Source organism: Pezoporus occidentalis, unplaced genomic scaffold (genome assembly GCF_034315485.1).
Source record: "Pezoporus occidentalis ecotype Australia unplaced genomic scaffold, CSIRO_AGI_Poc_V1 ctg10, whole genome shotgun sequence".
Lineage (NCBI taxonomy): Eukaryota > Metazoa > Chordata > Aves > Psittaciformes > Psittacidae > Pezoporus > Pezoporus occidentalis.
This window is the reverse complement of record NW_026912779.1, coordinates 4,550,619-4,563,510: the sequence shown is the minus strand read 5'-3', so window position 1 is coordinate 4,563,510 and position 12,892 is coordinate 4,550,619. Positions and strand designations below refer to the sequence as shown.

Genomic DNA, 12,892 nt, shown 5'->3' with positions numbered 1-12,892 from the left:
CAGTAAATACAGTAATGTTCAACTACATATAAAGGGTAACTAGGAAAAAGTTGCTCGACTGAATCAACAGCAACTGCGGAGAAGGACTTGGGGGTGTTGGTCTATGAGAAAATGAACATGGGCTGGCTGCAGTGTGCGCTTGCTGCCCAGAAAGCCAACTGTATCCTGGGCTGCATCAAAAGGAGTGTGACCAGGAGGTCGAAGGAGGTGATCCTGCTCCTTTACTCTGCTCTTGTGAGACCTCACCTGGAGCATTGTGTGCAGTTCTGGTGTCCTTAACATAAAAAGGACATGGAACTGTTGGAACAAGTCCAGAGGAGGCCACGAGGATGATCAGGGACTGGAGCACCTCCCGTATGAAGACAGGCTGAGGAAGTTGGGGCTGTTCAGCCTGGAGAAGAGAAGGCTGCGTGGAGACCTCAGAGCAGCTTCCAGAGTCTGAAGGGGACCTATAGGGATGCTGGAGAGGGACTCTTCATTAGGGACTGTAGTGATAGGACAAGAGTAACGGGTTAAAACTTAATCAGGGGAAGTTTAGATTGGATATAAGGAAGAAATTCTTTCCTGTTAGGGTGGTGAGGCACTGGAATGGGTTGCCCAGGGAGGCTGTGAATGCTCCATCCCTGGCAGCATTCAAGGCCAGGTTGGACAGAGCCTTGGGTGAGATGGTTTAGTGTGAAGTGTCCCTGCCCATGGCAGGGGGGTTGGAACTGGATGACCTTAAGGTCCTTTCCAACCCTAACTATTCTGTGATTCTATTCTGTGATTCTAACAGCTACTTCTCTTTTAGACACCTCACTGACAGTGCAATACCAAAGTGTACTGCTTGCCCTCCTCACACTAATGAAGAACCAGCAACTCTAACCTGTGTGCCAAACCCCATGTTAGGCCACAGCTTAGGTCAGCACTGTTCACCTGTGAAACATACTTAGTTTAAATGAAAAGAATTTTCCCCCCTGGAAGTTGTGTCTGTGGAATGAAATGAATGTTCAGTTTTTGAGGTGCTAACAACCAACCCAGCCTGCCCCCTGACACTGGTCAAAACCCTTTGGTGGACAACATCCACCAAACCCAGACTCACAAAGGTGGGGAGATGAACAGGAATTAAAGGGTTTCTTCTATATTCCCCCACTCCTCAAATCAGTTTAAGCCTTTCAAACTTCTACAAGTTTCACTCAGTTTAGTTTCCTGATCTGCTCCCTTACTTACTGCGCTGCTTGTGCCTTCACAAGGGAGAAATGAGAACAGTAGGAAAGAGAAAAGAACCTTTTTCAGCAGTAACACCAGCCTAATATGTGCATGAAAACCTCCCTAAAGATGAGGATGCTGCACAATCACAGGGTCCATTGACTGTACAGGAGAGCAGGAAAAGGGAAACACAAGCCCTGCCAACCACTCACCATCAAAACACCTTGCTAATGGCAGATCTTCTTTAAATGCCTTTTAGGAACCAAAATCAAGACCCTCAGTTCTGGAGGGAGTCAGATTTTCCAAGAAGAAATTACCCCTTTTAAAGAAAGAATCCTAACAGAATAGCTACACAAGCTGCACTCCAAAGGATACAATAACGTTCCCCATGGGAACGATGACAGTGTCTTAAAGGTTTTTTGTTTGGTTTGTTTGGGTTTTGGGGTTTTTTGGGGGTGGGAGGAGATTGAGTGGGGTTTTTTTTAGCACTTCCTGCAGCACAAGCTCTTTAGGCTCTGAATCCCAGACGTTTTGCTGCAGAATGTCTACTTAGGTCCCAGTCACACGAAGAGCAGTCATAACAAGAAGTATTGTATTCAGTACCATAAACACTGCTAGAATGGAATGGAAAGATTAAGAAAATCATTAAAAATAGAACCCTTTTCTTTCCAAAGGAAATAACGTGATTTGTACCCCAGCAGCTGTTGTCACTGTTATAACAATGGGTCATTTTAGGCCATATCTCATTGCACTTAGAATCAGGAAACCCTGGGACAAACGTATTACAGTGTGTCTGGGACAGCGCTACAGACTTCAAGGCACTTGCTAAAGGTCAACACAGCTGTTCCATGTTTTCCTCAAGTACAGCTCTGATGATACCTGCAGCACTGGAGAGCTGCAGGTAGGAAAGTGAAGCTGACTTCTTTATGGAACTGTTGGAACAAGTCCAGAGGAGGCCACGTGGATGATCAGGGGACTGGAGCACCTCCTGTTTGAAGACAGGCTGAGGAAGTTGGAGCTGTTCAGCCTGGAGAAGAGAAGGCTGCGTGGAGACCTCATAGCAGCCTTCCAGTACCTGAAGGGGGCCTATAGGGATGCTGGGGAGGGACTCTTCATTAGGGACTGTAGTGACAGGACAAGGGGTAACAGGTTCAAACTTAAACAGGGGAAGTTTAGATTGGATATAAGGAAGAAGTTCTTTCCTGTGAGGGTGGTGAGGCACTGGAATGGGTTGCCCAGGGAGGTTGTGAATGCTCCATCCCTGGCAGTGTTCAAGGCCAGGTTGGACAGAGCCTTGGGTGAGATGGTTTAGTGTGAGGTGTCCCTGCCCATGGCAGGGGGGTTGGAACTGGATGATCTTAAGGTCCTTTCCAACCCAAACCATTCTGTGATTCTATGATTCTTGGAACACCTCAACTAAAGCCATCCACTTTGCAATGAGGCAGGTTCAGTGACCAACTGCTGATCGGACCTGGATCCCAGCTTGATAAAAGAGGGATATGTGGCAGAAAAGTACTCAGCAACACATTTCCAAGCACCTTTTTTCCCAGCTAGATCCTTACCTTTGACTTTACAGGAACAGAAGAATTCAGTTCTCAGGATGTGAGGAGTTAGGATGTATTAACTGTTTCCCCCAGTGTTTTGCCAGGAAGACTGTATCTTCATTCCCAGCAACATAGTGATTCTCTTTACGCTGTAACAAATGCATTTCACAGTTGAGGTCCTATGCTTCTTTCCTAATAGAAATGCCAAAAGACCACATTAGTTATTTTTATTATACAAAGTTAAAGCTCTTTGTATTAAATTCTAATGGAAATTAAGGGAAGCCCCCTACCCCCTGCAGCTCCAGTAGTGCAAAACCTGTCCCCTTTCCCTTTTTCATCTCTCCCAAGTACAGGAAACAAGCAACAAGCCACCTTTCTTTCATATGTTGTAAAAGGCAAAACACTTCAGAGTAAGCCTAGGGACCGGAAAGCAAACTGCTGTACCCTGGCATACATCCACCAGCACATCCACATTTCCTTTGATAAGCACCTTCTCATTTTCCAGAACCGAGATTTCTGCTTTTTCCTTTTCTTTGTCCTTTTGAGCTTGGATTTTCACTCTTCCATTTCAGGCAGGCTCTTGAGTCCTCCACTTTAACTCACAAGCTCCCTTGAAGCATGAAATCAGACTACAACTCAGAGAGAGTTATAAAGCAGGTATGTTTATTATGGTGCCAGGTGCAAGGGGGATTGCTCCCCCTAACTTGCACACCGAGGGGTTAAGCAAGGAGATATTTATTGCACACAAACATACATATTCATTAGGTTCCCGAGAGAGCGGCGGGGCTATTACAATTAGTTTAGGTACTCATTATCATAAGTCTCCTCCCTTTTGGCGCTTGCACGCTGCCCTCCGATGGTCGTGGGCAGGGGTCTTGAGGATGAAGTAAGCAGTCTGCCTCATGTGGGCAGGGGTCTTCAAGATGCAGTAAGCAGTCTTCCTCACTGTGCACTTTTCGCCTTCGGCACAGTTGGATGCCCCAGTAATCACAAAACCAGCTGAAACCAGCCCTATCTGTAAGTTTCTGATAGCTGGCAGAGATTTAGAACAGTGTGACCTTAGTGCAAAATTCACTGCAAGCAGAACAGGACAGGCAGACAAGGAGTACCCCAAGCTAGCAGATGTTCCGGAGGCACTGTCTCCAAACTAACTGATAAGTAGAAGGATGGTGTGAAGTAATTCACTCATCAGAAGGATGGAAAGAAAGAATTCACTCATGTTAGTAAGACTACTAAATTCTGTTATCACACCACAGACTTACAAAACAAACATTGTTCTCTATCTTAGACCTAAGTTAAGTTCAAAGTATTTTAACCCTATGTTTTCCAGACCCTTGCTTTCCTTATATCACCCTCAGCAGAGGGGAAAAGACACCACATGCTCCATGTTCACTTGGAAAAAGCAGCTCAAATGTTCTCTACTCAGCCCCAAGAGCCTGAACACTGATTTGGAATAGAGAGGTGGAAAGCTGGGTCCTAGTAAGGGCAGGGGGTGCTCTGACTGAAACAAGGATCAGGATTTCACCTGCATCTCTCTGAGAAGTCATTTTAAACCCTGAAAATAAGTTTATAAGCTGGGCATTTCTCACAAGGAAGACTCCAGAATCCCTGCCAGCTCTGGGAAGTGGCTGTACCAAAACTGTGCATTATCTTGTCAACATGCAGAGCTTTCCTTTAGAAACTTCATTAATATTAATGAAATCACATATATGTTCCCCCCATCCCTGGATTTGTCCAAGCCCAATGCTAATTACATTCCGGAGGAGGAAGCTGCTGACAGACACCATGAACCACGCCATAAAGCTGAGTGCTTCCCCTCTTTCCCAGCTATGCAGAATACAACAGACCCATCGTTCTCCAGATATACAGGAAGGTTTCATGCCCAGGGTGCTCTCCATCTCTCAACTGCAGGTCACTGCAGACTGTAGCTCTTCACAAGTTCTCTTTTGTCTCTCCATTAGGACTCCTTCCCAACTTCCCTATTCCCCAGCGCTGAAGGGGCATACTCTGCCCAAGAGGTATACTCCTTTTCTGTATTATTTAAAGACCATGACATTGGATCATCCTACTGTGATGATTTAAAAGTATCTGCAACCCTCTGAATTCCTTTAAAATAAGAAATTCCAAGCCTATGTTTAAAAATCCAAGACTGACTTTACGCTTGTTCAAGCCATTCCCTTAAGGAGCAACCGCAATGTAAAGACTAGAGCTCACCTGCACTTAAATTCCTCCCAAATCCTTTAATGGCATAATCAGTGCTGGCAAATGCTTCCTAGACAAGGAGAGCCTGGAGTTCATTTTAGTGTGTGGGTCCCCACAAAGACATAAAGCTCATCAGCTTTTGTACAAATTAAGTTTGTGGTCAGAGGCAAAAAACATCGGTGAATATCCAAGACAGGCTGCCTTTATTCTCATCATATATTTAGCCCATGGAAAAATAGACTATGGAATGGAATGGAATGCTATTTAAGTGAACAGATGTCAGGGAGCTTTTAGGATGATGAAGAGAACTGGTTGCTTCAAAGCACCGATGGGCAGTGGCTGTACAGTGACAGCATTGTGAACAAAATGGTTTTCTTCATCCCCTCTATCAAAGCTGTAATGTTATGTGTCAGTCACCTCATCAGGAGGTGCAGGACAGTAGATGCATTAGCAGAGGAAGGAATCAATTCAGTCAATAGAGGAATTGATACCTGTCTATAGTTAGAAAACACCTTTTACAGAACAAGCTGTTCTCCTGGATCACTGAGAAAGAAAAGAATTCTATTGAGTTTCTAAATACACAGATACATATATAATTAATATTGTCTAACTGCCAGACATTAAGAGTGTTGTTCCCTTCTTTTATTCTTTCCTTCCCAAGAGTGCATCTAACAGCTATGGGGAAAAAAACAGACATGTCAAAGAGTTATGAATTCTCTGTATGCTGAGCAGGGTGCTGGTATACAAAGCTTAAAGCAGTGAATATAGAGACTGCTCACTCACAGAAGCTATTGAGCAGGAAAACAGGATTCAGTCTTCTCTTTCTGACCCACTGGCGGGTGGGCAAGACAGTGGCTTTCTTGCTTCTCCATCCATAAACTGCAAATAATATTCATCCACATTCCCAATACCCAATGAAATACTGGGCAAAAAGGCCTCACACGTGCAGAAGGAGTAACTAGGCCATTCCTGGGGAGAGACAGGGCAGTGTCAGCAGAGCCTCGCTGGCCTGGAAGACTGGCTGTCTTCAGAGCAATCTTCACAAGACAGGCCCGGAGGACAGGCCAAGGGGAATGGCTTTTTAACCTGCCAGAGGGGAGACTGAGATGAGCTCTTAGGCAGAAGCTCTTCCCTGTGAGGGTGCTGAGGCGCTGGCACAGGGTGCCCAGAGAAGCTGTGGCTGCCCCATCCCTGGCAGTGTTCAAGGCCAGGTTGGACACAGGGGCTTGGAGCAAGCTGCTCTAGTGGAAGGTGTCCTTGCCCATGGCAGGGGGTTGGAGCTGGATGAGCTTTAAGGTTGCTTCCAACCAAAACCATTCTGTGATTCTATGATTCCAATTGTCCATGCATCTTGCACTGTGGTTCATATTGCTCAAAAAACCCACACTAGTAGATTCCTTTTGGACTGAGTCAACCAAAAGATGCATCCCAGCCATCACTGGGAGGCTGGTCCTCAGGACTACAGGGCTGGTCTAAAAGCAAAACCCTTGAAACATGCAGATCAAACACGAGGTTGTTGCCCTGGGCTCCCCTCTCCAGTCTGCCACCACCGCTAATGGAGATGCAGGTAAAGCCTCCAAGTTCAGACCAAGGGCACTGTGGAGGGCATCCAGCAGGTGGCAATCTGCTGATAGCAGTGACAGCGAAGGGCGAACAGGAGGTCCTGCTTCTGGCACAGGGCTCAAGGTCAAGAGTGTGGGACGAGAAAGACAGTGCAGGGAGAAAGAATGGTTAAGCTTTATGTTATATACTCATTTTTCTGGGTTTGAGAAGTTCAAACAAAGCAGGCACCAACTGTGCAGAAAGACTTACTTGGTGTCATGGATATTATCTTAATGGTGTAAAAGCACACAATCACAATGGAACATCTAACTTTCACTTCATTTTCACTAACTTTCACCTATTCCTTGAGAAACGTTTGAAGATGGGATTTACAGGGTGAGGCAGACTTAGTGGTATTATTCCAAGTAACAAATAATGAACTATGAGCCTTTTGTAACCACTAACATCAAGAAGTGAAAATGTTGACAAGCAGCTGTGTGTAATGCTTTGAGAGTATCCATTAAAACAGCAAAACAAAATGACCAGCAGACATAATCTATACTATCAATACTACAGGTTCTTCCTTACCCCTTCTCCTTGCCTCAAAGTTAATTAGAAAAGATGTGGTTGTCACAGACCAGACAGGAGCATGACTCCATATAGAAGGGATCAATGACTCCACATAGAAGGGATGAGTGGCTCCATATAGAACTGAATATAGCCATTTCTGCTTAGAGTTCCCTGTCACGAAACACTCTCTAATGTACACTGACAACAGGCACAGGAAATTAAAAGAGAAGGCACAATCCTCTACATCTGAAAGACAAAAGATTCACCTTAGAAAATCAGACTTCTTCATTCTCTTGGTCTAGAGATATCTCATGTTCGCATCTTTTGAGTTCAGCTTCCAGTTCCACAGCCCTTTCCTGCATGTGGTCTCTCTTGCATTGCTGCTTCAGATCCTCTTTGCAGTTTGGACAGTGAACCATGAAGTGCTTCATCTGTGGGTCTTTTTAAGGGGACCTTTGAAGTGGGCAACTAACTTGGATTTGGTTTCCAGTTAGTCTCCCTAGTACTACCAGAAGTAAAACTTCTAAACACTGAACTTTACAGATATACACCTTTTTCTCTACAAAGCATTCCTAGAGTAACAGGGGAAAAAAGTCCAACAATCTTTTCCCTTTATAAGGAAACAGACTTGGAAGCTGCGTAGCTCCTGTGGTGCACGGGTTCATAATCTATCCACCAAATCCATTGGTGCATTGGATTTTAATTGGGAACAAAAATCATGTCAGGGTTTCTAAAGCATTTAGGTGGCTTGTAGTCTGCAATCACCTATATGCTTTTGAAAACTGCTCTCCAGCCTTACGAACCTTCCACTAACATCTGCTCAGCCAGAAGTAGGCGCGTGTGCGTAACTGTACTCATTTCAGCATGTCCTCAACACGATCCCTGCACCATTACACTATGGGTAACCCTTCTGAGATCTTGGGCAAAAAATAAAAGCTTTAGTCCATAAGGCAGGGAGTGAATTTTCCCCTTCAGGCAACTCAAATGTTCAAAATGCCTCCCTCATGACTGGGCATTTCTTACAGCCACATATGTCTCTATATCTCAAAACGCATTAGAGAACATGGTCAAAGGTCTCCTGAAACCAGCTCACAGAGGTTTAAGTACTTCTCCGTTCTCTGCCTGCTGATCCCTCTCTCAACTTGCCAGCATATTCCACATCAACAGATGACAGGTAGAAGAGCAAAAGAGGAAAATAACTCTCAATTTTTGAAGAGAAGGTGAGGGAAGCAGCAGGATTTTTGTAACAGATGCAGAGAGGCCATAGAAGCAAAGCAAACCAAAATGAAGAAGCATCAGCAGAATGAAGTTGACTTCTTATGCAGTCTTGTTTCTTGTGACTAGCAAACAGCCTCAGATTTATTTGGTCTTACGGAGCTTTTATAGATTTCAGTTTGTACCAGTAAAAGTCAGAAGCATGAAATTAATAGAATTACACTCTTCAAATGTAGCCCGAGCAGCATGTGAGTGCATGTCCCTGCTTGCTATTTCTCGGAAGAACAGGAAGCATATTTACCAGCCACAATTCCATTACAATTAGTTTAATGGAAAAAACTTTGGCTTTACCTTTCTTTCAATCTTCACCTTCCCTTTTGATCTTTGGATTTTCAAGTAACCTCTTTTTGTCTCCCTTAGATTCTTCTGAGCAGAAAGTGCACAGTTTGCCTTCAATTAGAACAGAAATAGCAGAAGATCAATAAAGATTTTCATCAGAAGAAGAAGAATAAATCCAATGTGTCTCATGGAACCATAATTTATACTCTCCACAGAGATGATTTTCTACTGATAAATGATCTAAAAGATCTTTTCCAACCTAAACAATTCGATGATTCTGTGATTTAAGGGCTTTAACTGATATTTAACATTTAGCCTCCAACCCAGGATGAGAAATACCCAATACTACTTCCAGTTTCTGCGTTCAATCTAGTCACACTTCTTGCAACATACAGGGGAAGGAGAACATGTTATGCCTAGTTCAACATTATGCAACTACAATAACCTTTCTCTCATCTTCAAACCCTTAAATAGCAAACTATTACTTACTAGCTATAGGGCAATTAAAGGATGAGACTGGGACAGGAGAAAGCATCATCTCAAAATAGCACTTAGGTGAGAGAGCAAACTCCACAGAGCTATAGAGAAAAGGAAGGATGCTAAGAGTCCTTCTGGCACACCATTTTTTACCTTGCTGATGGCTCTATCTATTCTTTAAAGCAACAGTGAGTTATTGATTGTGTCACAAATAGCAAACTCCCCTAGAACAGAGGGTTTGAGTAATTGTCCATGGGAGTTAACAATGCTGATGATTGGTTCTGTTCATGTTTTCCCATGGAGCAGGCTCTGATTTTTGCCACCTTTATCTATGCTTAATACAAGGTAAAAAATAGAAGCTTTAACTGGATGGAATCACGTGAAAGCTGTAACCAACAGCAGAGACTCCAAGGCTGCCCTTTTGCAAACTCAGGAAGAAACTCCATCATATGCTTGCATATTGCCTATATTTGTCCACATGAGAAACACCCACCTAACTCACTTTTCACTTGTGATGTTTTACAATTAGGAATAAAAGCAGCAGGGGTTAGAGGAAGTCAGGAGGAGTATTCATTTAAACTTAACTCATTTAGATCTACTCTGAATGAAATATTTTAGATTCCATAGAAGTTGAGCGGACCCACCTGGAAAGCCACCTGTCTACCATGAGTATATGAGTTTTCATAACCTGCTGCAAAGGCATTGCCAGAAACAGGAAAAAACTACCCACATTATACCTGATGAGCACTGTCTTCATTTAGGGAGCTCTTCATAGTTTGAAGTTTGATCCATCTCACTGCAGAGACCTTGCTTCTTGTACTCAAAAGAGATGACAGAAAGCAGTTTCTAGGGGAGCTGAGAATATAAAGGATGTAAGTTTTGATACTGAAAAGACTGTTCAACAGCATTTTAGGGAATAGAGAGCAAGGCACTTGCATTTTTTGCATACCCCTTCCAAGCGTTTGTCTAGAGGTTCACCCATATGAGGGAAAAGCAATGGCTGCAGTAATGCTCACAACATACATTAGGATTAGCACACTAAGGGAATCATTTTGAAGCTGGGAATGCTAAAGTGGAGAAGTATGATTTATATTATTATTAGCACTCAGTAGCGAAGTGTTAGCCAGCCCAAGGAAAGGAGCACTTCTTCAGAGAACAAACCAAGTGGTTTGCCATGATCTTCAGTGGATCATCATCCAAGAACCAACTTCTGCTTCCTTAAATAAGATAGCCCAGAAGGTCTTGGACTTGTGACAGTGCCCTGAGTGGGACTGGGCTCCTGCTCACTTCTGTCCAGAAAAGATGCCAAATTACATTATATTTCTGGACTCTGAATCCAAATTGTCATTGCTGTATGGGAAAGGTTTGTGTGTGACAAACTTACCATGATGAATTGCATCTACATAGCAGAAGTACCTCATGACCACTGAGCCTGAAGCTGTGCTGGGAACTATATAGTGTAAAAACAGATCCCAAGAGTTTATAATCCAAGCAATTAAGGCAGAAAAAAATAGATTCTTATTACAAATAAGCCTTATAGGCACAGTATAATAGATTTTAATAAGAACTTATCCATTATTGCACACTGATTTTATCAGTGGTTTTACCTTCTGATCCAGAAAAATACTGCAGTGTGACTAATTCCTCCCAGGGAAGAAGAAAAGGAATTAAGAACAGCACCTTTTAATAGGAACAGTACCTCTTAATCAGAGTTTATTAAAAGTCTTGCTATTAGGGAAATGCCAAAGTCCAGATACAAAATATACCTGCAGCAACATAGTTTTCAATAAACAAATAGGCATTTTTAAGGCTTCCTTAAATAGATTTTAAGAATACATCCTTGAGGCCAGCAGTATCAAACCCTGTACCAAACTCTGAGGGGTACACTTCTGTGCTTGTAAATCTGAGTTAATTTTCTCTTCAGCTGTCTGGCTTCAAAGACCTACGTGCAATTTAGTCCTTCAACGTGAAAATAAGGAATATGAATAGTTAAAATGAAGGATACATTACGTACAGTTCTGCAATCAAGGAGGAAATCAATGCACCTAATGTCTATAACATTATGTAAAGGATTTCTACAGTCACAAGTGGAAAGCTTGGTATTTCCTGGAATAAAAATTCCCCATAATGTCAAGCTTGTACCTTCAATAAGAGAATAAAAAGTGTCCAGACCAAACGGAATCAATAACCATGCTGGCAAAAACCACCCCAAGTATTAGGTGTTCAGAAGGCACAGAGACATATCGATGATAAAAAGTGATGAGTTTATGTCACTTAAAGTGACAAGGAAGTGTGATAATAAAAGACTTTCCAGCAGTAAAGATGGATGAGATCCCCCAAAGCACACTGAAAAGAAGATAGAAATACGTTCTTTGCACTTTTAATAGCTCAGCTCAAGGAAAGTAGATTGAAAGCAGGGTGGAGGGAATAGAACTAAGTAGAGATCACAGATAAACAATGAAAGAAAAGAAAAACATGTTTCTAAATTAAGATAAAACCTTCAAATCCCACATGACTATCTATATGGATATATGGATAATGGCAGTAAGTGGGACAAAGGCCAGAGAGGGAACACATACCGTGACCCAGGTAGACACAAAACCTAAAGATCTTACATGCTTTTAAAAGCAAGCGCTAGGCAATCTCCATCCCAGGCTTCTAGAACTGACACATGAAGTTACAGATCCAGGAGTAAACAGTGACAATAACTGGGAGGTAGTATAACATGATGAGAGCTGCAAATTACTGCATCTATATTTAAGCAGCAAAGGAGAACATGACACAGTCAACTGGCCTTGATGACATGCAAAGTTTAAAGGTATAGCTATAGATACACACTTTTGTAAAAATCAAAGATACAAAGTTTAGCAAGAAAAATGAGATATAATGCAGCACATTTGTAAAAAACAGACATTTGTCTTAGATTAGATCCATTTTATTACCTATATTTAGAACAACCACTTTTCTTATTAGTCTGGACTTAAGAAAAGTACTTCATGTGAGGAGTTAGTTAAAAAGGAGATAAGAATACTATTGTATTGTACACCAAGCCAGGGAAGAGACAACATAGGAAGCATTAGGCTAAGGGAAGGTTGAAAGTGGTTTCATTTCATAACCTTTCAAATAAATAGAGGCGAGAGGGAGGAAAGAAAAGAGTGCACAGGTCCGGGAAGAGCCCAGAGCTAGAAGACAGCAGCTTTTAGATTTGCTATGGAGTTGCCCAATATCACACAACCATTTAAGAATAAAGGAGCAAAACAAAAGAAGAAAACTTAACACAATTCCCTGTCCCTTTTAAGTGAGACGACCTGTCAGGTTTTTAACAGCATGTAGATGCCTAACTTCCACACCCTCAAAAAGCAAAGTGTAACCATTTACAAAGCAGCTATGGGGCCAACATTCCTATTACCTCTATGAAAGCAGATGTTTAAAAGGCTGCAAATATGCCTTACAGGCCACTGGTTATTAGGAGGTACAAGTATTTCCTGTATTTTTCATGTATTCAATCTGAACACATGGGAGCCTGAAGGCCAGTGTTCTTAGACACTGCAATGCAATAAGTCCAGCGAAAATCCTGCCCCTGGAACTGAAATAGGAGTCAGTGCTTCTGAAGTCCTACCCAGCTTTAATGTGATAGTGTTAAAGTACATAATTAAAGAGTTCTGTCCAACAGCTGAGATTCCTGATTTAAACAGCATCACAGACAAAATAAGATTTCAGTATTAATAGCAATTACTGCTTTTCTGGAAGGATGGAGTGTTAAAACACACACACCAAACTGGCATTTCAAAGTGCCAGGAGAAGAGATTTTACAT

At 42.5% G+C, this 12,892-nt stretch overlaps 1 long non-coding RNA gene across 3 annotated transcripts in view; it reads right to left on the bottom strand.

The window, feature by feature from the left end:
* Window positions 1–12,892, bottom strand: part of LOC134159221 (uncharacterized) — a 52,804-nt gene that overhangs the window by 13,972 nt on the left and 25,940 nt on the right. For 2 of the 3 annotated variants that reach the window (XR_009963076.1, XR_009963075.1), the window contains exons 1-2: window positions 5,718–6,000; window positions 2,751–2,924 (exon numbers count right to left, since the gene is read on the bottom strand). This is a non-coding gene — a long non-coding RNA (uncharacterized LOC134159221). Of the gene's footprint in view, window positions 1–2,750; window positions 2,925–5,717; window positions 6,001–12,892 lie in introns of those variants that run through there. The other variant, XR_009963077.1, reaches the window with a different exon arrangement.